Source organism: Motacilla alba, chromosome 9, assembly GCF_015832195.1.
Source record: "Motacilla alba alba isolate MOTALB_02 chromosome 9, Motacilla_alba_V1.0_pri, whole genome shotgun sequence".
NCBI lineage: Eukaryota > Metazoa > Chordata > Aves > Passeriformes > Motacillidae > Motacilla > Motacilla alba.
In genome coordinates, this window is record NC_052024.1 from 5,465,387 (window position 1) to 5,485,747 (window position 20,361).

The 20,361-nt window shown below is 50.6% G+C and overlaps 1 long non-coding RNA gene across 1 annotated transcript; it reads right to left on the bottom strand.

The window, feature by feature from the left end:
* Positions 1-553: 553 nt before the first annotated feature.
* On the bottom strand, positions 554-18,737 carry LOC119704529. Its single transcript, XR_005257990.1, has 6 exons — positions 18,591-18,737; positions 18,185-18,494; positions 17,973-18,068; positions 8,680-8,766; positions 7,297-7,437; positions 554-861 (listed from the first exon to the last, which is right to left on the bottom strand). It is a non-coding gene; the product is annotated as an uncharacterized LOC119704529 (long non-coding RNA).
* Positions 18,738-20,361: the final 1,624 nt, after the last annotated feature.

A 20,361-nucleotide genomic window follows, 5' to 3' on the forward strand; every position in this document is an offset into this window, starting at 1 on the left:
GTGCCAGACCTGGAACAGAACAGCAGAAGCACCACCATACTTTTACCAAGTTTCCTTCAGCTTCTCACTAAGTGTCAGAGGGGCACCGGAGGAGACCCCCCCGCTCTCCTGTCATCCTCCAAGAGAAGTTGGGGTTCTGTTTCTGGATTTTCTGTTGGTTCTTTGAGGATTAGACACATCAGACCTCTGCTCTCAGAAGAAAACCCATCATCTCTCCTCCTTATAGACTCCAATCCATCTGTCTTATCCTGTGCATGGCTCTGAAACATGGAAGTTTTCCCATTTCTCTGGGAATGTCCTGACCAGTTGCATCCCATGCTCTTGTCCCTCCTTCACCATTGTTGATGAGCCCCTTGGCCTCTCCTCTGCCCACAGGTGCTTAATTGAAAAAAAAATTACAACCCAACACCGTTCCTTATAGAAAAGCAGCTTTCCATGTAGGCATTAAATATCAATTACACGAGAAGCCATGCAGTGCTTTAATTACACTCATGAAAAATCATCCCATTAATCAAGTTTCTAATCAGCTAATTTCTCATAAAAAGGTGGAAACTGTTATTTTATCGATTAACTCTTACCAGTCACCCAGATGAATCAATTCTACTTTTTTTTTATTTTTAATATATCCCATTTTACAACAGGAAAAATTCTTCCTTTATCAGGGACTTGCCTGAGTGTGAAATGAGTTCCCTGCTTCTTGTTTCTGGCAGTGCTGTGCTTGCCTCTGGGGCTTGTGGGTGGAACGTGGGCTCCTTGCTCTCACACCCCCCATTCCCAGCACCCAACATCTCCATGGAAAGGGAGCTGTCATCTTTCAAAGCTCTGATTTGGGAGACTGGGTCCACTCCAGATCAAAAAGACCTGCAAAAATAGAGGGTGATACAAGAAACAGCTATGCCTTTTGAGGGGAGATGAAAAGAGCTCAGCTCACTTAGTCCAGCAAAACAAAAGCCAAGAAGGGACATGGCTGAGGGTCTGGAAATACATGGAGGGCTGGAGAAGGAAAAGAGGAGGAAGGAAAATAAGGGGGGAAAGAGCCATTAGAGTCAATGAACAAAGCAGCTTGGAATTAATATAAGCTGGAGTTTAGAAACACATGCTGAGACTTTCTAACAGGCTTCCCTTGGGAGTTGCTGGGCAAAACCTAAAAAAGGGTTTTTTGCATAACTCAGGCTCCTGCAAAGCATTTGCAATGGTTGTGAAGGAACATCAGGCTCCACGGAGCCTGTCCTGTCTTCACGGAGGGTTTTCTGGGATCCACAGCCAGCCCAGACAAGAAGCCACTTGATTAATTATTGCCTCTGCTGACTTCTCCCACCTACTGCTCCGTTCAACCCCAATTATTCAGGATCAGCTCCTAACAATCTATTGAAGAGGTACAGCTTTTCATTTGCATAAGCAGTTTCAGCCAACACAGTCTGTTGAGACAGAAAATATACTCTGAATATTTAGCAAGTCTGATGGCATTTCAAGAGCATGTGATGGCACACAATTGATGACATCATGCATTTCTTCTGTTTCCTGAAGCTGAAATCCAATGTGGCCCAGAACTCCACCCAAAACTGATTGGCTCAGGGTTAAAAAAAAATAATTAAAATAAAGAAATGTACGCCGAGTGTTTTTACAGAGTGTTTCTAGATTTAGCTGCAACTCCCAGAGAACACCATCCAGCATTATCAAATCTTGTACAGAACTGCAAAATTAGATGCAAAGCCCTGGAGTAGGAATAGAGATTAGAGACAAGTATTTCTCTCTTTTTCCTGGGAGAGGTGCAACGAGCTGCTCAGCTGAGGTCCCAGGAGGGTTTGAGCCACAAACCCACTGTCAGATCATACAGTCCCCAGCCTGCCATTCCAGCCTGGCAGGTGGCTGGGGCCCGGCTGTAGGAGCATGCCCAGGTTTCAGAGAGACCAGCTCCTTGCTGGGATTGGCTCCTGAGTGCTCATGAGCAGAGATGTTCCCAGAGCAATACTTTTCTTTGCTGTTGTGACCTCTCCTCCCATACCTGAGGATCCCTCAGCTGGGGAGGATCAGTATCGGTGCAAAGGTCTCCACGTGCCCTTTCCCTGTCCCAGGGCTCTTCTCCTGGCTCTGTTCCATACACTCTACAGCACTTGGAGCAATCACCAGCCCACTGAAGGATGCTCCACGGGGGCCTGGCTGGTCCCTAGGAAGGGCAGCCAGCAGCACACATGTGGCCGGGTGTCACATGGCCTTACACTATCACAATCCCTTTTCAGCTCCCAAAACACAGAACTTGAGAATGGTTTCGGTTGGAAGGGACCTTAAGGACCTTCCACTAGCCCAGGTTGCTCCAGGCTCATCCAACCTGGTCTTGGACACTTCCAGGGATCCAGGGGCAGCCACAGCTTCTCTGGGCAGCCTGTGCCAGGCCTAACCACCCTCACAGGGAAGAATTTATTGCTGATATCCCATCTGACCCTGCCCTTCTCAGCACTGAGCCATCCCCCCTTGACCTGTCACTTCATGTCCTTGCCAAAAGTCCCTCTTCAGCTCTCTTGGACAAATCTCCCAATCCTATTTATTCCTCCCATGCATTTGGTGCTCCAGTAACACCACAAATGACCTCAGCATTGGCAGGAACACCCTGGGAAGCTGCAGACACACAAATTCCCTTTTGCCTCCATTCCATAGGGAGTGGCCACCCCTCTCTTCTGCTCGAGCTCCCATCCAACAGCTACAGAAGAAGCATTTAAAGCATGAGCAGCACATGGCAGCACAGCATGGCATGGTGCAGGACAGAGCAGGAGCTGGGATAGCAGCTGGGATGGGGAACTGCCAGTGGAAAGGTGTGGGAGGGACAGCCTCACACCTCTCCCAGCTGCTCTGAGACTGATGTCAGATGTGTCTGACAAGTCTCATGCATGAAGAAGTGGCACCTGCACTGAATGGTCACATCCAACGGGCCTTGGGAAAATCCAGCCGGCAAAGGATTAACACCTGGGCTGGCCCTGCTGGCAGCTTATTCCATACTTTCTAAGGCACTGTGTGAGGGATGCTGGGCACTGACGAGCTCTGCTTGGGGTAAAATAGAGATCAACAGCAGGCTGAGAAACACAACAAATCCCTGAGGGAACCTCCAGCATCCCAGGCTGTTCCTGATATCCTCAGATCCACCCTCTCACCTCTGCAGATGGGTCAGGAAAAGGTTTTGTTCCTTGTCGTGAGGACCAATGCTGTCAGAAGTCCTGTCTGCATTGAAAATAAGCATTTCCATGCCACAATGTGCCCAGGACAACACCCCTGGCCGCTGATTTTAACTGATATGAACCAGGAAGTCTTTCCTTACCAATACCTATTGGCTCTGAGGAAAGAAGCACCATACATCTACACCTGATTGCTCCAAAGCCCTACAGAGCATCCCCGCACACCCCCACCCCAGTATCTTTCAACCCCACAGCACTGAAAGGAAAACCACAAAACCGTCCCAGAGAAATCTTCCCCCGCAGAGCGCAGCCGCCCGAGTCCGCAGGGAATAATAAATGCGCTCCCCTGCGCCGTTCCCACTGCCCGCCCTCCCTCGGGAAACCTTGTTCACCCTCGGGAACGCTTTCACTTGTGTGGCCCGGGACAGCATCCCGCGGCAGGGAGTGAAAGGAGGGGGCAGGTCTGCCGGCTGCCGCCGGGGCGGACAATGGGAGCGGCGGGAATGCTGCACGCCCCGCCGGGCATCGCTGGGGCGGCATGCAGGGACGGCAGCGCTGCCGGAGCCGCTGGATTCATCCTCGGCCGCTGCAATTATTTATTCATAAATTAAACAGAAAGAACAGCGAGGCCGGATGCCTGCTCAGAGGTGGCATTCGGGGGAGGAAGGAAGGGACAACGACCCCACCCAGGGATGGCGGGCTGACACTTCGCCTTCCCCAGACGCAATCGTAACCTCTGATTTCATTAGCTTAATGGGAACGGGGGTGAAAAGGAAAAAAGGAAAAAAAAAAAACAAAAACAAAGAAATGAGCAGACACTTTTTCTCAGGCAAAGGCTTCTCCGGATGCCCAACAGTGTCAGACTCACTTTCTTGCTCCCTGGACATTCCCTTGTCCCACATCCCCTGGGAAAAAGCCACAGACTTACAGTCCCACTATTCTTCTGTCAGCACAAAGACTGCTCTGGGAAACACTGCCCACAGGGCTGATAGGGGATGCGCCTCTCCTCATTGCCCTTCCAGGAGATGTTCCTCAGCCACATCCAGCCCTGCCAGCCAGGAGACCCCACCTGGGGACACTGACCAGCAAGGACAGGCTTTCGTGTCAGGCAAGGAGTGAGAAGTCCCAGGGAAACAAAGAGAGAACAATTAAATGAAACAGCTCGCTACCATGAGATCAATGCCATTGAATAAGAGATTTTCAGGCCAAGCCTTGTGGGTCTCAGAGACAGCCTGAACAAGCGAGGAAGAATTTGGACAGATGATCAGCGCCAATGAACCCCAGCACAGCTTCCCAAGTGCCAGGTTTTGCGCTGGGGTCTGAAGACAGCACTCTTTGGGGAGGGGTATTTGCCTGCTGGCTCTTTGCCGCTCAGGAATCTCATTTTCCAGGATGTCAACAAGGCCAGGAGGGCCAGAACTGTACATTTGCCATTTAGTGACAGCTGAACTGCACGAAATCTGGCTCTGGGGCTCTTGGAAAGCACAATAAATACCGTTAAGACTTGCAGGAAAACTGCTCTGCTTGGCAACAGGAGGCTTTTCTTATCCACCACTCTTCCATGCTCCTTCGTCTTGGCTCACCAGGAGCCAGGGTTTGGAGCCCAGCTTTCCCCCCAGCACCTCACAAGTGAGCAAATCACCTCCCTGCCCTGGGAGAAGGAGAGAACGAAGTTCAGCTGAGCCCCAGGCAGCTTGACCATGCCTGGCACGGGGCAGAGGAGCCCCTCTCTGCAAGGTCCTCCCAAGCTTCTGGCACAGCTGAGAAGGGGCTTCACCCCAAACGCGTGTGATCCCAACCCCAGCAGGCACTAGCCTGGCTCTGTGCTGCTATACAAATGGGCCTGTCAATCATAAGTGGATTTTATCTTCTCAGAGCAGGGGAATAAAGAGGTGAAAGAGACCTTGTGGGTCAGCAATCCCTGCAAGTGACACTTACTGCACCTCCATAGGGATCCTAAACAAATGCCACCCCAGAACCATCCTTGGTCCAGCTGGAACAGCTCAGGGGACAGACTCTTGCAATTCCCAGTGGCAAGGAGGAGGTTGACCCATCCCAGCACCAGCAGGGCACTTAAACCACCATGTTCTCCCACTCTTGTCAGTGCTGCTCCAGGCTCAGCAGCTCCCTCAGCTCTGGCCATTCCAGAGCATGGGATTTAAATATTGAGCATGTTTAAATATCACATGGGGAGATTAATAATAAATAGAATGAAAATAATATTTGCCCCTAAGTGGGGACATCGGTCACAAAAACAAAAGAGGCAAGAGGAGCCTGTCCCCAGGGCTGCAAAATGTCACAGCCTCACCCCCACTTTGTCACCACAGGGTCCTCCACAGAACTTATCAGTGACTTGAACCAAGAAACACAGCAGGTGATGGGAGGAGAGTCCCCTCTCCAAAACCTCAGCAGTGTGCAAACCCTCACTCCCAAGCCTTCCTTCGCCCAAAACTGCCCCCAAATCTGGTCCTTGTGCAAGGAGGAACCAAGCAAGATGGCTTCCCCAAGCTCTCCACCCACACAAAACAATCCATGTCAGCTAGAGGAGGAAGAGATGTGTTCCCATGTCCTTAGGATGGCACAAAATGCCTGTGAGCCATCCTGAGTCATTCCTGAAAGTTATTAACATCTCCTCTTCTTGCTCCCCTGGAAGCCCCACTCCCAACATCTGCCATGCTTCCATGGCTGAAGAGGACAGGGAGAAGACATCACTCCTGAGGCTCAGACAGTATGTCACACACACAGAGTGAAATGCAGCTTTCAGCCCATCTTTGAAGCCCAGCAGAGGTGGGAGCAGGCAGCCTTGCCTTTCCTAGAAGGATCTCTCTCCAAAGCTCCTGCAAACAGCTCCACACACTTTAGTGACAGCATAATTGTACATTATCTCCTACAATTTCACTCTGACAATTTAGGGGACAATACAAAGAGCAGAGAGACTGTAATATTCATATTGACATTCCCCCAAAAAGCTGCCTTTCCTGGTAAAGCCCTTGTCTTATGAATATGGAAAGCTGCCTGGAGGCTTTGCTTAAACACAGTGTGTTGGTGTTTAATCAGAGGAGGTGGAGCGGGAGCAGCTCCTGCTCAACAACAGCCCGACACATTTTAGGATGTGCAAGACATTCTCCATTTTCATGGACAATTCTGTTTACAATCCCTCCTTTAAAACAGCTTATAAAAGATTCACTCTGCCTCAGTGTTTGAAACAAGAGTTAGTCAGAGAACAGGATTCTGTCTGCTGTTCCTTCCCCGTGGGAATTTCTAATGAAAACCATTTTTTTTTGTCTCAACTTTTCCTTAAGAAACAAAAAGAATTTTTTTTTCTTCCTTGGTAAAAAAGATTTAAATACTTCAGCCACAGCCTGACATTCCATGAACTGGAATGACTTCCAGAGAGCCTACGGAGAAGAGGAAGCAAGGGAAGACTTGCAAGGGAAGAGCTGGAGAAGGGAAGCACAGTGTTTTATGGACTGAGTGACCAGCAAAAGTGAGCCAAGTTTTTGCTGGAAATCCAGTTTCCATGACTTTTAGCAAAGATAAGAATTCCAAAAGCTATCTGTGTCCTTAGGTGCACATCTCCCAGGAGCAGAGAAACTGGATCTTCTGAGGGCATCTTCCACTAAGCTGACTCAGAGGACAAGTAAAGGCTTGGGCCAAACGGCAAAAAAAACCAATTCCTTTTTCCTTCCCCACCCCGACAAGGGGTGAAATCCATGGAACCTTGTTGGATTTTTGTTCAAGAGTCCAGCTGAGTCATGACTTCCCCCATGTGGTTTCTCTCCACAGTCCATGGATCTGTCTCCTCACCCTTGATGGACACGCAGCCCCACGGGTGCTGGATCCCACCCTGACAGCCAGGAGGAGGATATTCCCCCCAGCTTCCCTCTCTGGATGCAGATCCTGGCAATCAATTGTTTCCCTTCAATGCTGCTGCACAGAAAGAAGAGTCTGATTTTGACAGATTTATATTTAGACTCACTTTCTTTCATTTTTAAAAATTTATTTAAAGATTTCTGTTTACCTTCTGGGTAGAACTCTAAGTTCACCCACAGAAGCAACTACTGAACCATGGAAAACAACAAAAAGCAAAGGATGTACTAAAAAAAAAAATCCATAGTATCTGTAATACCTCAATTAAGGGAGCATAAGTATTGAAGCCTGAAGTATCTTGATAATCTGAACCATCAATTCTGACAGCAGAAGGTGCCACTACTGGAGCTGGGAAAAAAATCTTTGCCTTTCAGCTCACGAGCAGGAAATCTCTCTCACCCTGAAAAGACAAAAAAAAAAAAAAAACAACTACATAAAAATATTATTTTAAGTTCTGTCAAATTGCACATTTTTGGTTTGACATTCTACCTTTTGGTTTCCTACTGGTAAAACTGTTTTTTCCCCGATCCCATGAGCATTCTGATTTGTCAATATTGCTGGAAAGGTTTAAAAGAAAAGGTTTTTCCACTTCCCTGAGCTGGCCAGTTGCCAGGGCTTGAAGGATCTGGAGTATAAAAGGGGTAAGCAAACTTCTGGTCATGGGCCAAATCTCAGAGCATAGGGCAAGAAAATCTGTTCAGATGACACCAGTGAACTAGAAAACATCTTCAAAGATGGTCAAACACTTCCTCAAAGAGGCTGGGAATAGGAATTCTGGGAAATAGTCATGGTTTAGGGAACATTTTGCTGTCTGGTGCTCTTTCAGTCCAGTTCCTTCCTCTGAGGAGCAGCAGAACCGACAGCATTGGTATTTGGAAAGCATTTTTGGTTCTGCTCCCATGAGTTCCTTGGACAGCCCCCCTTCAGAAGCTAAACCCTTCCATTTGATATCCTTCCAGGTCAGGAGCCAATCTGTCACATCCCTGGGGTGACCTGGCTTTTTCGGGAGCCGGGAAGCCACAGGGAAGCGCTGCTTTAACCCCTGCAAAGGGCAGAGCAGCAAAGCCTGGCCCTCGAGGCAGTGGCTGAAGGGCACAGCTCCTTCCTCAGCCACCTGAATCATTGTCCCAATGATTCCAGGCAGGAGAAGGGGTTTTCTTCCCGGGCATGAGAAGAGGTTCAGCAGAATGCAGTGGGCATCTTGCTCACGGCTTCAAGGCCAGAACAAAGACAGCTCCTCCTGGGACAGGGTGATGAGTGTCACCAAGAGCACAGAAATGCTTACAGCCTCCTGGCTCCAAGGCTTGGCAAGGCTGCCCAAACCTGGCTGAGTCCTGCCAGGTTCCCCACAGTTCTCACCGCCTGCTCCAGCCCCGGACTTCAGCTCCAGCACCATTGTCCTATGGCTGGGCTGGACCTGCTGGAACCTTTCCCCAGGTCACGCTGAACTATTTCTCTTCCCAAGGAAAAGAGAGGGATTTTGCCTCCTCGCATGCTGAGCTGGATATTGGGACCATCCACCCAAGCGCAAAGCACAAGCTGAGCCTGCCCAAGAGCCATATGTCAGGAGTGGGAAGGACATTCCAACCCACTCACCATGGAAATTGTCACTCTCTGCCTCCCAGGCACCAATCACACTCACCTGGCACGGGCCCCTGGGCTCCCTGGGCCATCAGCTGCCAGCCAAGGACACAGGCTCCACTCATCCACTATTCTCCCTCGAGGTGACCTGAAAGGTGGGAACAAAACAACCACCAGGAATTCACATCAGATGTTTCTGCCTCTCTCCAGCCTTAATGCAGCAATGGGCACTGTGGGCTCTTCCGCAGGGAGCAGTAACAGCAGCCAATATTGGCATTCCCCAAAGGATTCCGCTGAGGTCACCTGCATGGCTGTGTCTGCAGCACAGGGGGACAAATCCCTCCTTCTGGGCCACCAGCATGGCTGTGTCCCAGGCACAGGGGGACAAATCCCTCCTTCTGGGCCACCTGCACCACTGTGTCCCAGGCACAGGGGGACAAATCCCTCCTTCTGGGCCACCTACACCACTGTGTCCCAGGCACAGGGGGACAAATCCCTCCTTCTGGGCCACCTGCACCACCGTGTCCCCAGCAGAGGGGACAAATCCCTCATTCTGTTGGCACTCACAGCCATGAGTGGTTGCAGAGTGGTGCTGAGACCTCTCTGCCCCAGGCAGCCACCCACCCCTCCATCCCAGCAGCAGGTTTTTCCCAGAGCTGCTCCCAGCAGCTGAGCCTGCTGGAAGCACCTGGCCTCGAGCCACCCTGGTTAGTGCTGCGTGCTGGAGGATGAACTCAGGAGCCCGAAGCACAGCTTCATTTTATTGCAATAAAGAGGAATCAAGTAATGACAAGGCGAGGGCTGAGCGATGGGGTAATGGGAGAGCTGCCACGCAGCAGAGCCAAAGGACACCAGCTCCTCCTGCTCTTTGCCTTCACCTACTGCTTGGAATTGTCTGTGGAAGCGCCAGACTCTGAGGAGAAAGCTGTCACTGAAGGACTAAATCATGGACAATTTATGCTCAGCCTTTGAGCCCAGCAGCTTCCTCCAGCTATGGAATTAATGAGAGCCCCCCCAGCCCTGCCCGCTGCCCAGCCAGGCTGCACCCCTGCTTTGACGTGCCCCCACCATCACTACTGCATTGCCAGTGCTTGCTGGAATTGCCACCGAGGAATATTGCCAAGCACAGGGCATTTGCTTTTATCGCAAGGGAGAGGTGGTCCTGCCCACACAGACACAGCTCTGCCCCGAGGAGAGGCTTGCAAAGGAATGGGTGAAGCCCTGAGGTTTGCTGGCAGGATGAAGGGGTCCCCCAAGGCAGGTTTGGTTTTACAATTCCTTGGCCAAGCAGATTTTTGTGGTACCACACTCTCGGTTCTACTTAGATCCCAGGCAAGCTCAGCTGACCACTTACCCTAAATTAGGGCCATCTCCTGGCCCTCTCACCAGCAGGGCCCTTTAGCAGAGCTAGCAGTATCCCAATATGTCACAAAGTACACGCAGAAACGCGAGAGCGCTGCCAGACTCCAGGGTAAAAATCCAGCTCCACTCCCTCCAAGATTGTTTTAACCGGGATGCTCCTTGAACTGGAACCACAGAAATAACTTGCCAGTGAGAAACCCAGACCTTCCGGTGCAATCCAGGTATCCATCCTAATTCAATTTTCCCGAAGAAGCAGACTGTACCAGGACAATCAGAAAAGCAATCTGTAGTTTTCCTCGGATGCCTCACAGCAGCCCTAACGGAAGAGCCACAAATGAGATGTCCTCCCCCACATCGAAATGAGATTTTAGCAAAGCCCACCTCCACAACAGATTAATAAATATGCAGAGAGTTTGTGCCAAAAAAAAACCAGATCTAAATTCCCTTAGAGACAGAGGAGAGGGGGATGGGAACCAACTTTGTAACCTCTGTGACTGATACCCGTCCCTACAAACAGCCAAGTGCACCAAACTTCAAAGGGGTTGAGAGAGGCTCCAACCCTCTCTTCCCTATCACTTTTGTGCACTTTGGATTTCACTCCCACTGAGGCGCCCACGGTGCCCAGCTGCCTGAACGGGAAGCTGATAAGCTCAGGGTATCACCAGTTTAGTGTGATAACCACACTAGGCATGGCCTAGCAAGGAGAAGGACCACAGGGAAACCAGCATCACCCCTATGGACCCCATGATGGAGCCCCTTCCTCTTGTCTGTAGCGTTCCCTTCTAAAGGGTATAACGGCCCTGCCTGGCTTCCATGGACCCTGGGAGGAAGGGGAAACACACTCAGCTGCTCAGGCACTGTGCTCACAGGAGCCAGGCAGGCCTTTCACCCAAGCAGCACATTAAATATAAAAGAGAAGTCACCATGGATGTTAATGTATGGCATTGGGATTTATTCCCCCCTCCTGTTCTCAGCACCACGTGACAACATTAATTAAATGTGTTTCTGACCCTGCTGCGCTTCTTTAAATATTTGCCATTCTCCACAAGCAGTGTTTGGTTAATGAAATGAAATTAATGAGCTCATTAGATTGTGCTGTAATCTTTCAGATGCAAGCCCAGCGCTCAGAATCACTGCCGCCTTTCTCCGCTCTCGCGCTTTAACTCGGCACATTCAGCTCCACAAGCAACGGCTGAGCAGGGCAGTAATCAATTAACAGGGCAGCAGCCACAGGAAGGGAAGGAGGAGACACCAAGGCAAACGAGAGGCAGCTCGGTGACTTTCCCACGGGAGCTGATCCCGTGGTTCCCGGCGGTCCCTGGCACACATAGCTTCGTTTGGCGCGTGCTTCTCCAAGGTGAGGATCAACCACAGGAGCCTGAAGTGGCAGGGGCTGAATCCATGGCTACATCCACCCCAGTTTGTATGGGAAAGCCAACAAGTCTTGGGAAAGAAGAACGGGGCTTAGAAACTTGCAGACATGCCTCTAACAGCAGCCCTGGCTCTGGCTCAGACACAAGGACCGCACTCCCCGAGGCCACAGGGCTGTCCCCCAGCAGTGATCCCTAAACTTCTTCCTGGAGCAAGAAGACCCATGGGGCCCATGTCTCTCCACCAGGCAGCTCCCCACACTATCTTTGATGATTACTCACCCTGATTCCCCCCATGCTGATCCAAACAACGCTCTGGATCCAGCCTTTCCCACATTTCACCCCAGCTCAGAGCAGAATGCACATCCTGGTGTCCACCACTGAAGAACAGCCCTGGGAGCAGCAAGAGAGGCTCTTTGCCCTTGGGCTGCACCAACTCACCGAGCCAGCATGATTCCCACCTTTTTCTTTCTTTGAGCAGGAAGGATTCTCCCCAGAGCACTGCTCTGTTTTCCTATTGTCTTGTGAAGCTTCGTCAAAGAATTGACTCAGATCAAAGAGTCTCCACAGCAGCACGAAATCCCCCGATGGGTAGGGAAAGGAGGAGGGGGTGCACAATAAGACAAAAAACGCTCCAGTAAATCTCTTTCCAAGAAAGCAAATGGGGGTCGTTTCTGCATGCACATAAACCCCATAGCTCAGAGCCTGTGTTAGCTATGGTGACTCCCAATGGCTCCAGAGGAATTCCGGGTAGGAAATGTATGCAAATCGAATTCTCTCCATGGCTGTACTCACCAACAGATTGGATCACAAAGCTTTATCAGGCTCCCGTCCCTAGGATTTTGTCATTTACCTTTTAGCCCAGAGGTCACATGATGGTGAGCCAGGCCTGCTGGGATAAAGCAAGAGGGTGATGAGCACAGCTGGGAGGGAGCAAGAGGAATGTTGAATCACTGAAAAATCTCCAGATCAAAAAAGAAAATGATAACCCACGTCCCTACAAAAGCCTCGAGGAAAGCAATGCCCCAACCACCACTGCAGAGCATTAAAAAAGAAAAACATCTTTGTGCTCACAGTGGCAGGACCAAAGATGGAAAACCCAAACTCACAGTATTCCCACACTCATCAATTGCACCAATCTCCTACATCCAAAAGACGACCTCAGAGGATTCTTGAACTGCCCCCCCCCTGCATCTCACAGGATTATCCCATGTTGGCTTGAATAATTGCCTCTATCTGCTTGTCCAGGTGGACATCACAACCCCCAGAATGCCAGGCTGAGTTCAAATATCTCAGGGTTAGCCAGGTCTTTCACAACCCTTCACATCCTACAGCCCACCCAGTGAGCTTTGACTTTGCTTTGCTCTGCTTTAAAAGATCTGAACATCCCTGCCTTTGGTGACTGATGATTAAACAGAGAGAAAAGCACAGCTATCATTTATCCACGACCTTGGAAGGGCTGCAAATAACACTGGCTGGCTGATGGCAGGTCCCCTGGCCACAGAGTGGAGGAGTGGCTCTCAAGGGCAGCAGGGAGAATAAATCCAGAGGCCAAGCCGGCAGCTCCCCTGACTCTGCTGCAGAGAGGAGCTGCACACACCTGGCAGGTGGGAGAGATCACCTGAGGCAGTGGGTGCCACACAGGAGATGATGCACAGAGGATGAGCAGGGTTGGAGAGTCACCACAACTCCTGGACAACCCTGGAAACAGCAGTACTGGATCTCCAAGGGGCTCTCCACCAGCAAACTTAGCAGCAAAGCTGTTGGAGACTCAACAAGGGCAATCTCACTGAAGATGGCCTCTGAGATGGTGTTTGCTGGGAATGAGTTACTCCAAAAGGGAAGGTGAGTGAGTCTTTCCACCCTAGGGCAGCACAAACAGCATCTGTCACCACATTCATATCATATCCCTGAGTTTACAGCTGGATACTGCCTTCCATCTCCCTCCAGAGGCAGCCACAGCACAAAAATCAGGTACCCATCTGCTAACAGAGCTGATTTTGCTCTTTGCATGTACAGAATCCATTGACAGGGAGGCAGAGCATGGCCAACCACACCAGCAGGCTGGTTTGTGCACCTGGGAGGGTTCAGTGCCAGGAACCCATTTTCAAGAAGCCAACACCACCCCTCCCATAGGTTTGGGGTCCCAGCCCATGTTCACAGAGCAGCCGTGCCTCCTGTCTTCATCCTGGTTTAGCAGTGTAAGCAACACTGCTTCCACAGCCTTGCTTTGTTTCAAGTGGGTGAACAAATCTTCAATCTTCTTTAAAATCAAATCAAAATTCAAATTTTGGCTCAAGTACTGCAGCCTGCTTACGCTCCAGCCTGGCTCCTACAGCCAGAGTGAATTAATGCCCACACCCCTGTGAGTATCTCCTGGCAGGTGACTCTGCCCTCGCCCCTTGCCCTTTGTTTTTCCCCCACGCATGTGGAGATGCAGGGATGCACAGCAGCCCAAGCAGGAGATGCCTTTGTGGCAGCTGGAAGCGGAGCTGGAATCCACAGGGCGGGTTTGGTACAGATCCTTACAAATGCAACTGCTCTTCCGAAGTGTATTTATATCTTATCTGTGCTGTTTACCCATATGTTCAATAAATCATTATTCATTATCTGATAAGGTGCTTGCAGGGAATTTCTAAGCCAGGCTTACAGTTAGCACGGGGTTCGGGACACGCTGGGAATACAAATGGAGAAATAAACAGAGCATCTGTCTCCAGCGAGGCTGCTGTGCTGCCAGGGGACTGTGGTGACATTGCCAGCCAGGAGACCAAAGGCTGGGTCACCCGGCCTGCTGGGCTGGGGACAACAAGCCTGTGTTATGTAGAACAGCCTCCTTTTCAGCTAATTACACATCCCAGATCCCTGCCGGTGATAGAAGTGACACGACAAAGTGAGCCATGTTTCCTCTCTTCTGCTCCTCATTCATCTCTGCCCTCACCACAGCCAGGCAGAGACAGGCTGTGCTCCTCAGCCTCCATAGGAACCCTGCAAAAGCTTCCGCCTGGGAGCAACGAGGGAAAAACTGGGGGTGTAGATCTGAGACAGCTTGAACAGACAGGAAAACTCCTCTATGTGCTGGCTGTGACCCAGACATAAAACCAGAGAAGAAATACTAGCGTAAACTCAGACCCCTCTCTGACCCTGTCCACTCCCTTTGCCTGTTCCAGCATGAGAAGGAGACATGGGAAGCACCTGGAGATGTTGCTCCATGGCACATCCCAACTCCTGCTCTCTCCCCTCTGATGCTCCCTCCAACACCAGGTACCCAAAGTGCCTCCATTTGGGCCTGGCAAAGCCTTACCATGGCCTTCAGCGCACCCATGGCCTCTCACATCTCAGCTAATCCAAGGATTAGCTGCACTGGATGGATATTTCCATGTGGAATAGGGGGAGGAAAGTGGAGGGAGAGGGTAGGGAGTCAGGTTCAAGTCATGTGAACACCAGCCCCAGCACGTCTTCAAAACAGGCTACAAGGAAGTGTGACATCCAATTTCTTGGGAAGGGGAGGCAGAACGGTAATTAAATTTCTGATCTTGTTAGCCAATTTCTCCAATCACTGCCCCTGAACTGGAGAAGGGGAAGGGAGAGGGGAGACGTTTGCGTCAGCGACGCTTGTGAGGGAAATTAGGTTTTCACGGATTATTGGGTTAGTTCCACTTCTCCCACTTTTTAATTTATTTGTCTGTATGTGCTGCAGAGCTGAAAGGCCGAGAATTTTTCCCCCCTTTTTTTTAATTAAAATCTGTAGTTTTGGAAGATGAAAACTTTGGGGGGGGGGGAAGACTGCAACAATATAACCATGTCAGCCAAAATCTACTTCCCTCCCAAACTTTTGTCAATCCCTCTTCAAAACAAGAGCCTAATAAGATCTCTCACTAGCACTCAAAATAGCCTCTGGATATTTGTAGAAAAGAAAAAAACTTGTGAATGAACTTTTTTCTCTCTGAAAAAAGAACAGAGTTCACTTGCTTACCTCTACTTGCATTTTTTTTATTTTTTTTTTAATTTTCCCTTAATGCTACAAAAGAAATTCCAGAATTGCTGCCTGTGCAACCCTGGGCCTCTATTATTTCTCAAAAGACAGTAACACTGCCCCTCTTTCCAATTTCCTTAGAAATAGAGGAGAAGACTAAAATGTGCCTATGGGCAGTGTTCAAGTAAATTATCTGTATGATTATTTCCAACTGCCTGCTGTGTGGTTTCCTAGGAACAATGCCAAGGGGCTATTTTGTTTAAGGTTTCTGAATTTGGGATAAAAGAGAAACAGTGTAGTTCACACAGTGCCCAGACTTCCACCTTGATGAAAGGTTTGGAAAGTAGGAATGGCTGGAGAAGGCTTGCAAAGGTATCTGGGAAGCCAACAAAGGCGGGAAAGAACAACTCCTGGAAAACAAAGTAGCACAGCTGCAGTGGGAAAGAGCTGGGAAAAGCTCTGGCCAGAGAATCATTGAATCACTAAGGCTGGAAAAACCTTCAAGATCATCAAATCCAACCTTCGGCCGAATCCCACCATGCCCATATTTCCAAGTGCCACATCTGCTTCATTTTTGAACATCTCCAGGCAGCCTGTTCCAGTGCCTGGCCACCCTTTCAGTGAAGAAATTTCCCCCAGTATCCAATCTGAACTTCCCATGGAACAACTTGAGGCCCCTTCCCCCTTTCCCAGCGCTTGCATCCCACACTGACCAAGGACAGTGTGTCAATGCCTGGGTGGGATCAGGAGCCTGTGGGACCATTTCACACCTCGAGGCAGTGCTGGCCAAGCACTCTGAGCTGACCCATCCACAGATATTTGGAAAGTAGAGTTGGGCAGGTTCTTCCCCCTTTGCCCACTCAGCATTGTGGATCACATCCACCCACCAGGCTGCCTGTGAGGGAAATCCACACCCACCTCACCCTGAAATCTTTACAGATAAAATCACATTAATTCCTGGGACCTTTTACAGGATGGGTGACCCCTCAGGTGGGACAGAAAAAAGCCCAAGCCAAGATCACACAAACCTTCCAAGCAGCTCAGTACAAAAGCCCAGACTTACCCCACCCAGCTTCAGCTACACCAAGCCTGGTCCATTTTCCATGGAGAATGGAGGTGACACCTCCAGGCAACGGGAGAGCTGGCCAAAGGTAACTTCTAGAAGGTCTTTAAACAAAGCCAAACTCACACAAAAGCAGCACCCCGCTCTTCCTTCACAATCAGGGCAAGAACTGTGGCTGAAGCTCTGATTAAGGCGCTCATCATGGCCCAGCTCCGAGCTGACCCGCCCTCATCAGGCTTTGCACTTTGGAAAAAGCTAATTCCGATGGCAGCCGAGAGGAAGGGAATTTACACTGCTCTGCCGTGACCCAGACTTCACAGCCATTCAAAGTGAGCAGCCACGGCCATTAAAAACTTCACTTCATGCACTGAAGAGGCTCATAAAGAGAGTGTGAATTCACAGAGCACTGGCTCAGAAAGGCCATTCCCTGCCTGTCCCACAGCCTGCCTTTGTCTGAAATATGGAATAAAAGGGAGCTTCATATTTTACTTCAGACTTGTTTCACTCTCCCCTTGTTTTCTCTGCAGGCTGACTAAAGAGGAAGTGATTTATAAGGGGAAAACAAGGGGAAGTGGTTCTAATTAATTGGCCATAACTCTGACAGCTGTACTGGCACCCAGCAAACAGAGGGCAACAGTGCCCAGACAGAGATGCAGTACCCTGGAAGATTCCACAATAATCCTGCTCCAAGCCAGCATAAAATCAATTTTTTCCTCATGAGTCTGGTACAGACCCTTTGTACAAGGGGCCTGGCACCGGAGCTGTCATTTTCCACACAGAGTCAGCAGGAGAGGGGAACTGAAAGGGGTCTCCAGCTCCAACCTCTCCTTGCAGGCCCTCCTTTCCCTTTCCAAGGAGGGCTCAGAGTTCATTTTCAAGTCAGCTCAAGTTCAGGGTGTAAGGACAGAGTCCAGCTAAAGAAATCTTAATCCAAGCCTAGGATGAGAAGCTTTTCCAAAAGGCTCCCTCAGCCCCTTCCATCTCCCAGCTGGGAGGGGAACAGGGGGCTCCTGGGGCACGGCAGAGCCGGGGGAAACAGAAAGGCTATTTTGTGTCCAGGAACAAATGTGTTTGTTCTGCTCTCAGCAGCGTTAAGGCCAGGAGAACTGGCCTCGTGGGAGCCATACATCACACATTGCAGGTGCCTGGCTCCAGGAGGGGGAAACTCTCCAGCTTTCCTAACTGCGAGTGCCAGAAGTTCTGTATCCAAAGTTCATCCTGACCTCAGAGGGTTGGCCCGCTCCGTGGGAGGAAACAAAGCCTGGGCATCATTAGAACAAGCTCATAATTAAAACTGCTCTGGCCTTTATGAGCCTCCAGGTCGCAAAGCTGCCACGGGAGAAGCTGTTTCCATTTTCCCTCACTGCACAACGGGAAGGAACAGCCTGGCAGGTGCCAGAGCCTGGTGTTTGCAGAGGGCAGCCCTGCTGTAACCCCACCAGGTGACCCCGGGGAGTGTCTGCACGGGGATTTTTATGGGTAGAAGGTGTGGGGAGCAGTTAACCAGGACAGCTCTTAGTAGGGAAATCCAGTAATAGCAGGGAAAAGAGTGCAAAATTCAAATAACGCTGGGCATTCCCACTTACCAGAGGCATTGTGTCCTCAGGAAGAAAGCCAGGCTCCTACCAGCTGTCCCACAGGAGCAGACACTGTAGCTCAGAGAGTGTGATAAGCTCCAGCTTCTGTAACAAGTCAAAAAAAAAAAGACACCAATATTTGCCCAGCACTTTGCTGGGGCTGAGCTCGATTATGCTGTGCCGTGAGAGATTAACACAACCAGATTGCTTTGTGGACTCACTGCTTCCCCACGGCCCCAGGCAGATTTTCCTCTTCATGCTTTGGAAAAGGTCTCAGGACGTGAACTTGCATTCAGCAGGGAGCCTGAGCAGCTCCAGGGGGCTGCTGTTTCCTCTCCACCTGGGATCCAGGCAAGCCAGCAGCTTTCCCAGGGAGTCTGGCTGATCATCTGCTGCGTGTGGGACAAGGACAGCCGCAGGCAGGACTCTGTGTCTCCAGCTCCCAGTGCAGCCCCATGTCTTTGGGAGGTGCTGGGCCCTTCTTCCAGGCAAGAGCCTCCAGTTCCCAGGAGGAGCAGCAGATCCCAGCAGCTACAGGCAAGGGAAAGCAATTTCTGTGCCTTCTTGGCAGTTCCTGCTATGCCAGTTGGAAAAGCAAAAGCCACCCAAAAGAAAAGGCCCCTGTACCTGGCTGGTGTGACAGGATGCTCCTGCAGGGAGGCAAGTGCAGCAGGATCTCTGGGGAAGAGGGGAAATGGCCTCAAATGGAAGAACCTCAAGGAAGTACTGAGGACGCTGGCACAACCACCAAAGCCACCTTGAGAAAGGAGATTTTAAAACAGCTGAAGGGAAAGAAAAAAGAAAAATATTAATTAAAAAATAATTAATCATTGCAATTCTTCAGGGACAGCCCCTGTGCCCTTGCAGGCAGCTCAGCAAAAACAACTCCTGGGACACTAGAGTGGCACACAGGGATAGGGGACAAAGACATGCTCAGGGAAGGGGCAGGATGGAGTTGTCCTGGTGTTAAGAAAACAGTGGCTTTATTCCAGAACTCAAACCAAGAACAGTATAAAACAAAGTGAAGGACAAGCACTGCTCTAGGAGTGAAACAGCTCTCTATTATCAGCTCAGGGTAAGGAATAGAGCCCTTGTCCAGGCAAGAGCAGTGGAAGGTGACATTAAGCAGAAGTCAGGCAAAACCTGCTGCTTTTGGCTGCAGCAAGCAGCCCACGTTGCTGGCAGGTGCAGGGGAGAAAGGACTTCCTCCCCTTTTCCAGAGAAAACTCAGACCCAGCACCTCTGCTGACCCCTCTGGAGAGGAGGGGCTGGCCTGTTACCAAGCTCCAAGTATCCAAGTCCTACATGGAGGATCCAGAGGGACGAGGGCTGAACAGAGGTCACGGACACGGCGGTGGCTGTGCCCTGCCCCTAGAGCAGGGTGGGCAGTGGTAGTCTCTGCCAGGGCCAGTCCCCACAGCTGGACACCCCTGGCCAGAGGCAAAGGCTGTTTGGCCCTGAGGGCAAAGTTGGCACCACTTAGGAGGCTCAGAGATGTCCAGGGATGGAGGGAAAATCCTGGGGAGGAGAAGGACCAAGGAACGTGTGAGCAGCTGCTCCTGTGTTTGCTCAGCTGCTCCCACCATGCTGCTCAACCACTGCTGGGGAAGAGGAGAGGTTTTAGCCTGGGGTAGTCATTCCTCATGTGTCAGACTCCAAGCAGAGGTTTGGAACACTCAGTGTACGCTTGAGACAGCGCCTGGGGAGGGCTCTTCCCATGCAAGACAAGCTTTGCCAAGATCTTGTTCCTGCTCCTCGAGCAACCAATGCAGTTTACTCACGTTGTGTTGGCTGTTAGCAAGGAAGGGTGAGTGATCCGTGACCAGCAGCAGAGCCAAGGGCACGAAAATTATTCTCTCCTGGGCTGTGAGCAGGCTTTGAACCCACAGCCATCACCAGACAATGGTTGCCTTCACCATTAGCTGCCACCACTTAGCCCTGCCCTTGGCAAGACTGGAATTTCAAGCAAGCAACTCCCAAATCCAGAACACAGGTCCCTTACAGAGGGCAAGTTTGGGTTCAAGAGCCATGCAGAGGAAATGCAGAGCAGTTTCTTGCATCCCATCCCTCACTGCAGCTCAGCCTGCGGGCTCCAGGACGCACAGCCCTTCCACACAAGGGTCCTCTGGCACAGGGAAGCCCCACCCGCTCCCAAAGAAAGCAGGTTTGGAAAGGATGGGAAGACTTCTCTCCTGCTGGAAAACAGCCTCAAGCTGTGAGGTGGTGGGGTGAGGACCTGTCAAGATGTGAAGGCTCCTGTTCCCAAGGCAGCAGGCAAGGCTGGACCATGGGCATTCATCCAGCTCTCTGCTCACACCAGGCTGCTCTTGAGCACAACAGGGTCAGCCACAGGTACACACACTCCTGAGAGGCAACTGCGAGTTATGCAAGGCTCTAC